We start from the raw sequence: 10,129 nt of genomic DNA on the forward strand, positions 1-10,129 counted from the left end.
TGAGGAAATTACCTAATTAAAAAAAAAAAGAAAAAAAAAGATGCTCTGCTGCACACATTGCTGCATAAAGATGATGTGTAACAGCATCAGACCATTCCCTTGAAGTCAAAGTAAACCTACAAATGACACAAGTAAGACATGTGCATAGTCTGCTTTCTAAGCATAATCTGGTCTATCCTGATGTTTGTGTGTGTTTTCTATTGTTCTTACAAATGATCAGAAACTTAGTGGCTTGAAACTCATTTTATTCATATTGTGTCAGTAATTCTCAGTGAAAAAGGCGAAGGCCATTCCTCTCCCTATCTCTGAGAAAAACCTATTTCCTTACTTTGTTTGTACCTCAGACGATCCCTGCCCAGTCTGTCTTCACAGGGAGCAAGACAAACCCAGTCCTCACAGGTAATCCCTAGGTAGGTTTGTTTCTTTGTTTATTTGTTTGTTTGTTTTTGTGTTTTGCCTGCATGTGTGTCTGTGTGGAGGTATCAGATACCCTGGACCCCCAGAGTTACAAACTGTTGCAAGCTGCCATGTAGCTACTGGGAATTGAACCTAGGTCCTCTTGAAGAACAGGCAGTGCTCTTAACCACTGAGCCATCTCTCCAGCTCCCATCACTAGGCCTTTATTTTCATGTCTTGGCACTGCTTCCTATGTTGCATCTCCCATCTAGTGTGAAAGACCCTTCTAAGTGAACTGGTGCACTAGGTAACACCCATTATTCCTATCTTACAGTTACAGATACTGGCTGCACTTCCACTTGCAATCTCAGTTACCATTCTCTGTGTAATCAAATATTTACAACTTTCAGGAACCAAGAAGTGGGCATTTGGAGATCTATTATTCTGCCTCTTGAACTTTTTAAAGTATATTTAAAAGGATATAGAATTTGTAGGATGGTTTGCTATATAATGAATAACATCATGTTCCTAAATACAAAATTCATACAATAGTAGCCTGTATGAAATTGCATGGTACTTATCATTCAGACTACAGTGTTAAATGGGATATGGTTTCTGATCTCAAGTGTTATAATCTTGGGAGTCAGATCTCAAGTGTTACAATCTTGGGAGTCAGATATGTCAGACAAGTAAGTCAATTTTATAATACAATGTGAACGGTGTGAAGACAGGGAACTGAGCAAGGCATGTGAACACAGAAGAGAGGAGCTAATGTGTGCAGGGTTGAGAACCCAATATAATGTTCAAATCATCTTCCTGGGAACAACAGCTGAGATGTGTCTGAAATGACAAACATTGCCTAAGAAATTTCAAGCAAAAGAAACAGCAAGAGCAAATTCTTAGGAGAATAAAGTTACTGTATGTATTTACAACTGGTACTTGAAGGTAAAGAAATAATCCTAAAAATTAAATACAAGATAACTGTCATTACTTTTCTCTGACTGTTCTCAAATTGCTTCCAGTATGTGTGCTGTCCCCTTTGTGATATTGGAAAGCCAGGTCATGAGGGTCCCTGGGAGTCGCTAAGCCTCTGTCAGGAAAGAGAACCTTGTGAGGATGGCTTGCTTGCTTCTGAATAGCAAATACCAGCTACACCTATAGATCACAATAATCTAAGCAAATAACACATAATTTAGGTCAATTTCTCTCCAAAGAGAACAGCAAATTCCCAGAAAGAAAATAAATTTGACTCATGATTTAATGGACTGTGATTGTACAATTGCTCATAACATGACATTGAAAATATCTACAATATCCAATGGTGGAACTCATAACCACTTAGTGCAATAGTCAATTTCAACCTTCACGAACAAGAACTTTTGGTTTTCTCTGTTGTTTTTTGACCAGCATCTCATTGATCCAGCAAGTGAATGATATTTAAGAGTAATGAAAACAAACAACTATTTTATTTGCAGGAAAGGGGAACAGAGAAAGGCAGGAATGAAGGGCAGAAGGGTAGGAATGTTGAATATGAGCAAGATGCAACATGTGTGTATAATCAAACAGGTTGTTTTGTAGGGCAACTAAAATAATAATAGTTATATAAAATCAATCAGCCCTTGAGTCCTTAGTTCAATGAATGCAAACTTGTAAAGATACCTGAAGTTGGTTGAAGTCTCCTGTAAAATCCAACTTCATTCTTCATCCTTTTCAGAGTAGCCAACGACCCAACCCATGAGATAACCTGAGCCTCCTGAGTCAAGTTGAAATGCTTCATTACACTGCTACAAACACAGACAAAGAAAAATCCTGGTGAAATCAGCTCCATTCACTGGGAGATGAAAACCTTGACACCTTCACAGAGTACTTCAATGTGTTAGAAAACATGCACAAAACTGTTACATTAGACCCAAATAAGTAAAGTAAAACCAATTAAATCTCATGTTATTTCTCTGCCAAAATGAGTTCCTCAGTAAATGTCAACCTTCTTAATAATTTTTCTCGGGTAGGTGTGTTACTAGAGTTGTAAGAAACTAATAAGGCACATTCCCAAACTGCATACAAGTGAATGTGTGTGTGTGTGTGTGTGTGTGTGTCGGGCTGCCCTTCAATTTGTTGTATAGTTCAAGCTGGTTTCTTTTTTTAAATTTTTATAATATTTTAATCAGGTTAGACATAAATACCAGCACAAGTATCATTGCTATTTTTATTAGATATTTTCTTCATTTACATTTCAAATGCTATCCCCTTTCCTAGTTTGCTAGTTTCCTAGTAAAGTCCCCTATATCCTCCCCCTGCTCTGCTCCCCAAGCCACCCACTCCCACTTCCTGGCCCTGGCATTAGCCTGTACTGGGACATATAATCTTCACAAGACCAAGGACCTCTCCTCCCATTGATGACCAACAAGGCCATCCTCTGATACATATACAAGAAGAGACACAAGGTCTGGGGAGTCTGGTTAATTCAGATTGTTGTTCCTCCTATAGGGTTGCAGAATCCTTTAGCTCCTTGGGTACTTTCTCTTGCTCCTTCATTGGGGCACTGTGTTCCATTCAATAGATGACTGTGAGCATCTACTTCTGTATTTGCCAGGAACTGGCATATCCGTACAATAGACAGCTATATCAGGGTCCATATGCAATAGTGTCTTGCATTTGGTGGCTGATTATGGGAGGGATCCCCAGGTGGGGCAGTCTCTGGATGGTCCATCCTTCCATCTCAGCTCCAGATTTTGTCTCTGTAACTCCTTCCATGGGTATTTTGTTCCCCATTCTAAGAAGGAACGAAGTATCCACACTTCGGTTTTCCTTCTTTTTGAGTTTCATGTGTTTTGCAAATTGTATCTTGGGTATTCTAAGATTCTGGGCTAATATCCACTTATCAGTGAGTGCATATCATGTGTGTTCTTTTGTGATTGGGTTACCACACTCAGGATGATATCCTCCAGATCCATCCATTTGCCTAAGAATTTCATAAATTCATTGTTTTTAATAGCTGAGTAGACAATTTACATTGTGTAAATGTACCATTTTTTCTGCATCCATTCCTCTGTTGAGGGACATCTAGGCTGTTTCCAGCTTCTGGCTATTATAAATAAGGCCGCTATGAACATAGTGGAGCATGTGAGTTTGTTTATATAGTAGATTACATTGATGGATTTCCATATATTAAACCATCCCTGCATCCCTCAGATGAAGCCTACTTGATCAGGATGGACGATTGTTTTGATGTATCACTGCTATTTTTACAATCTTCTTAGTTCTTTGATACTTTTAGCCAATGAATTTTGTTCATTTTAATCCCTTCCCTGACTCCTCACAGAACCTTTCCCCCTGTGGGTCTACACAGCTTTTTTTTTTTAATTCTATTCATTTACATTTCAAACATTGTCCTCCTTTCCAGGTTTCCATTTTGCAAACCTTCTATCCCATTGCCCCTTGCCCCTGTCTCTATGAGGGTGCTCCTCCACCCATTCACCCACCCACTTCCCCCTCACTGCCCCACCATCCCCCTAGGCAGGGGCATCAAGTATTCACAAGACTAAGTGTCTCCCTCCTATTGATTCCAGATAAGGCCATCCTCTGCTACATATGCAGCTGGAGCCATGGTTCCCTACATGTGTATTCTTTGGTTGGTGGTTTAGTCCCTGGGACCTCCGGGGATTGAGGGGGGGTCTGGTTGGTCAATATTGTTGTTCTTTCTATGGGGCTACAAACTCCTTGCTCATTTGATTCTTCCACTAACTCTTCCACTGTGGTCCCTGTGCTCAGTCCAATGTTGGCTGTGTACATCCACATTTGTATTGGTCAAGCTCTGCCACAGCCTCTCAGGAGACAGTTATATCAGGCTCCTGTCATCAAGTGCTTCTTGGTATCCACAATAGTGTCTGGGTTTGGTGACTGTATATGGGATGGATCCCCAGGTGGGGCAGTCTCTGGACAGCCTTTTCTTCAGTCTCTGCTCCACTCTTTGTCCCTGCATTTCCTTTAGACAGGAATAATTCTGGATTAAAACTTTTGAGATGAGTAGGTGGTCCCATCCCTCAACCAGGGTCCATGTCTATCCACTGGAAATGGTCACTAAAGGTTCTCTCCCCCTTTAATTCAGATAATGCCATCCCCATTGGATCCCTGGCATCTAGGACTTACTAGTTCTACACACCTCCTTTCAATTTCCTGAATGTCTGTACTTCTCCTCAATCTACTCCCACTCCTTATCCTGCCCCCACGTTTCTCTCCTACTCCTCTCCCCCTTCAGGTCCCTCCTTCCCTCTACCTCCCGTGATTACTTTGTTCCCCCTTCTAAGTAGGACTGAAGCATCCACACTTTGGTCTTCCTTCTTCTTGAGTTGTATCTTGGGTATACTGAGCTTTATGGGCTAATAATACCATGTGTGGTCTTTTGTGACTGTGTTACTTCACTCAGGGTGATTTTTTTTTAATGCCATCCATTTATCTGCAAATCTCATGAAGTCATTGTTTTTAATAGCTGAGTAGTAAATGTGCCATATTTTCTGTATCCATTTCTTCTTTGAGGGTCATCTGGGTTGTTTCCAGCTTCTGGCTATTATAAATAAGGCTGCTATGAACATAGTGGAACATGTGTCCTTATTACATGTTGGAGCATCTTCTGGGTATATGCCCCAGAGTGGTATAGCTCAGACCTCAAGTTGTACTATGTCCAGTTTTCTGAGGAACTGCCAGACTGATTTCCAGAGTGATTGTATCAGCTTGCAATCCCACCAGCAACAGAGGAATGTTCCTCTTTCTTCACATTCTTGCCAGCATCTGCTGTCACCTGGATTTTTGATCTTAGCCATTCTGACTGGTGTGAGGTGGAATCTCAGGGTCATTTTGATTTGTATTTCACTGATGACTAAAGATGTTGAACATTTCTTTAGGTGCTTCTTGGCCTTTCAAGATTCCTCGGTGGACAACTGTTTAGCTCTCTACCCTATTTTGAATAGGGTTATTTGGTTCTCTGGAGTCTAACTTCTTGAGTTCTTTGTATATATTGAATATTAGCCCTCTATCAGATGTAGGGTTGCTAAAGATCTTTTCCCATTCTGTTGGTTGCTGTTTTGTCTTATTGACAGTGTCCTTTGCCTTACAGAAGCTTTGCAATTTTAGGAGATCCCATTTGTCTATTTTTGATTTAGAGCCTGAGCCATTTGTTCTGTTTAGGAAATTTTTCCCTGCACTGATGTATTTGAGGTTCTTTACCACTTTCTCTTCTACTAGATTCAGTATATCTGGTTTTATGTGATGATCCTTGATCCATTTGGACTTGAGCTTTGTACAAGGAGATAAGAATGAATCAATTTGCATTCTTCTACATGCTGACTGCCACTTGAGCCTGTACCATTTGTTGAATATGCTGTCTTTTTTCCACTGGATGGTTTTGGCTTCTTTGTCAAAGATCAGTTGACTATAGGTGTCTGTGTTCATTTCTGAGTCTTCACATACCAATTCCATGTGGTTTTTATCACTATTGCTCTGTAGTACAGCTTGAGGTTGCGGATAGTGATTCCCTCAGAAGTTCTCTTATTGTTGACAATAGTTTTTACTATCTTTCCTTTTTTTTTTTTTTTGTTATTCCAGATGAATTTGAGAGTTTCTCTTTCTAGCTCTATGAAGAATTGAGTTGAAATTTTGATGGGGATTGCATTGAATCTGTAGATTGTTTTTGGTAAGATGGCCATTTTTACTGTGTTAATCCTGCCAATCTATGAGCATGGGAGATCTTTCCATCTTCTGAGATCTTCTTTGATTTCTTTCTTCAGAGACTTGAAGTTCTTATTATACAGATATTTTACTGTTTTGTTAGAATTACCCCAAGGTATTTTTTATTATTTGGGATATTGTAAAGGGTGTTGTTTTCCTATATTCTTTCTCAGCCCCTTTATCATTTATATAAAGGAAAGCTACTGATTTGTTTGAGTTAATTTTATATCTGGCCACTTTGCTGAACTTTTTTTTATCAGCTGTAGAAATTCTCAGCTATAGAAGTCCCTCCTGTGAGCCTGGGTGTGTCAGAATTCCTGGGTGTCAAGCTGTCTCTGGGTATGATTGAAGTGTGGAGGGCAATAGCACAGGGCCAGCTCCCAGGTACAGATGAAAACTGGAAGGCCAAGTTGGCTTCTAACTTATAAGTGTTGTTATTACAGGCATGAGCACAATATCTTTTAATGACATTACCTAGAATTCTACCCGCCCACAAATTGCTTTTGCGTCAGTAACATGTAATTAGAGTAGACAAAGCAGTGAAAAATTACTTTCATGTGAGTTCAAATCAAATTCCCTTTGACAATTTCCATCTGGTCCATTGCGTTTGACAGTGCCAGTCCCCAGTCTCCCATGTGATATGATGAGTCATGACTGGCTTAACCTGGACACATCAGCACAAAGAAGCACTTGGCCAAAAATACCCCATGGGAAACAGTTTTTTCATGGATAATGAATGAATCATAAGTGTATGCTGTATTTTATAGTCACTGACATGACAGTCAGCAACTACAAAATGCAGAGTGGTTTTGTCAGGTTACTTTATTCTTTCGATTTGGAAAACGAGCAATTAAGTACATAAAAGAACATTCTAATATCAGTTCTGCCTCTCCAAGTAAAACAAGCTTTAAAAAAAAGAACCTTGGTACTGGTGTAGAAACAGAGAATGAAGAGGAAGGAAAATTACTAGAGAAACAGTGTGCATTGACAATGTTTTATAATACTTTTAACTCAGAAACATTTTATAGAATATCTTAGATGCTTAGGTTTTAAAGTAACCAAATGGCCTATACAAAGCAAATATGTGAAGTGTTTACTTAGCGCTTCAGTTTATCTCCAGCTTTAGCTATCTCTATGCTGTGTAACAAGTAACCCACAAAATGTTAGCAACTTGAAACAACATGCATTGTGTCACAGTTTGGCTGGGTTGTGTAGCTAGGTACCGCTTAGCTAGGTTCTCTGGCTCTGAGCCTTTTCTGAGACTTGGTTACCTAAAGGTTCAAAATTAGAAGAAAGCCAAGCTTGTATGTTTGTTAACAGCATTCATGCCCCATCATGCTGTAGTACCTGAGCATTGGTTTCTCGAGGTTAGAGATTAGCTCAGTTCACTGCTACATGAACCTCTCTACATAGTTCTGTACAACATAGCAGTAAGCAAGAGGATAAGAAAGAGTACATAAAAGGAAACAAGAGGGCTGGACAATGGCTCTGGAAGAGTCCTTCCAGAGAACTTAAATTTAAACCCCAGCACCCACATGGTAGCTAACAACCATCTGTATGTAACTCCAGTTCTGGGAGATCTGACCCCCAATTCTATTCCTTGTAGACACCAGTCATACATGTGGTATACAGCCATACCTGAAGTTAAGACACTCATACACATTTTTTTAAAATAAGTTAAATCTTTCAAAATTATAAACAATTATAAAGAATTGAACAAAACCAATGTGAGAGCCTATCAGAAGACATCCCAGCCAATAAAGCAAATTTAAAAAGACAGGAAATGATAGTTACTCAAAGACAAGGGTAGCAACATTTGCGTTTTTTCACAGCAAATTCTTATTAGCAATTCTATAGGGTTGTCCACATTTGGTTATGGGAGACAGTAGGCTACAGAATAGTGTGAATATAAAGATGCAAAATCACTGAGAGCCTTGGTAGAAGCTACCTTTTCCAACTGGGCATGGTAGTACACACCTAGGAAATCCTACCACTTGGCAGGCTGGGTTAGAAAGGCTGGAGATGAGAACAGAGCAGCTGTAGAGCGCCTACAAGAAGACACAAGCAAGGGCTGTTTCAGCATAAAGCCTAATCTAATTGCTATTCACCAAAATGACGACACTAATGTAAAGAAGAAAGTGGAGCTGGTAATTGGTAACACAAAGCAGGTATCACTTTCCTAAAAGCATATCTTTCAGTTCTCCTACCTCAAACATTCATGTCACGTTTTCTTTCTCTGGCAAGATGATGTCAAAATTAACATTCTGTGCTGAGAGAGTCTTTGACCTTTCAACACTTAATGGTAATGAACTCTACAGTCACTATTGAAATAGACAATACCAAAATCAAAAGTTCAGACTGACAATCGGCTACTTGTATTCACAACCACCAGAATAGGACTTACTTCTACTTATTTAATACAATATACAATGAAGTAATATTGTCATAGTCCCTGAAAGTGTCATGACTGGCAGGGAAATGATCATCACGAGGTGAAGAATAAAACTTGGATCAGCATCACATTAGCAGGTCCTGGTCAAAACTTCCAGATCCTCACCTCATGGTTTATTTTTCTTATGTATTTAAATACAGTAAATTAAAAAAGAAAAAAGTGTCCCTGTGACAATTATCATAACAAACTTCAGAGATGGCTACATCAAAACTTCCTTGCAAAGTACACCTCTATAGCAAAGTACTTGTGACCTTTACCAGAAGAATGAGTCCTAGACACTGGGTAGAGGAGTGGGTGAACCCACCCTGGCCCAGAGAATATGAGCACAGAAGAGTTGGCCCTGCCCCTCTTACTGGCTCTGACATTAGATGAGCTAGCTGGGGCAGTGCTAGAGAGCTGACCCTCGTGGTGTGGGTGTAGGAGTGCTGGTGGGCTGATCATCTCAGCTACCTCCCAGGATCAGGCAAAGGACTTTGAATAGACCCACCCCAATATCTACCCTCTTTATGATCTGCTAGACCTGATGATGGGGGCTGACACTTAGATTCAAAGATGAAGGATCTCCGTGACATAGGGCAACAATAAGATATCTGAGAGAAATCCAGATGACAATCAAGTATTGATGGTGTAGAAGCCAGAGATCTCATATCAGATCAATGATTTACTGCAATGAACATTTGCAAATAAAGATGTTTGGACGAAAGGATACTATGTGACACACTGCAGCTTCCAAGATGAGATTTTGGTGGTAGTGGTGGTAGTAGTGGTTATTGTTGCTGTTGTTTATTTTCTTTGAGGGTAGAAATTACAAGGTAGAGGGTGAATTCAAAGAGACAGGGGGATGAGTGGGATTGAGGTGCAGGATCTGTGATTCACCAAGAACCAACAAAAAGTTAAAATAAAAGAATGAGTTCTATTGACTGAAAAGCAATGCTCAGGGGAAGGGCCTTACGGTGAAATGTTTATAATAAGCATAAGGATAGATTCTCTTGATGGAGAATGCAAAGTACATGAGACCTCATTCATTAGTGGGGGTTCTATTTACTGAGGGACAATGCTCAGGATTAGGGCCTAAACAGTGCTCAGGATTGGGGTAGATTTAGGTGAAGGCTAGCTCCATAGGATAGCAAAAGACCAGCAGGTTGTTAGATAATTTCTACTCCAACCTTCTGGGTGACCAGGTGTTAAAGATTTTTTTTTTTTTATCATGAAGAAAAAAAGGCACACATGTTTAACAATTCTGTGTTTTCTAGTGCTTTCTGTAATCTGTGCCTCCTACATAACATAGAATTAACTTATCTGTATAATTAAACTCTACAGAGACCTTACTATCATCTACTTAACTCTTAGTATAAATTCATACACACTTATTAATAAATAGAGCTCTACATGTAAACTCAAGAAACCTCTATTAGTTCTAGAAATATAGCTCCGTGGAAATTGATGGTCTAAAGTTCATAAGACCCTTGGTTTCAACCTCAGCAACACACACACACAAGCATACATGGGGGGAGGGAGAGAGAGAGAGAGAGAGAGAGAGAGAGAGAGAGAGAGAGA

General features: G+C 39.7%; 1 long non-coding RNA gene across 1 annotated transcript in view; it reads right to left on the reverse strand.

Annotated features, from left to right (window-relative positions):
• LOC115030088 overlaps positions 1–10,129 on the reverse strand; it is a 142,005-nt gene that overhangs the window by 72,332 nt on the left and 59,544 nt on the right. The window contains exon 3 of the long non-coding RNA XR_003835708.1: positions 2,056–2,180. This is a non-coding gene — a long non-coding RNA (uncharacterized LOC115030088). The remainder of the gene's footprint in view (positions 1–2,055; positions 2,181–10,129) is intronic.

Source organism: Mus caroli, chromosome 1, assembly GCF_900094665.2.
Source record: "Mus caroli chromosome 1, CAROLI_EIJ_v1.1, whole genome shotgun sequence".
Classification (NCBI taxonomy): domain Eukaryota; kingdom Metazoa; phylum Chordata; class Mammalia; order Rodentia; family Muridae; genus Mus; species Mus caroli.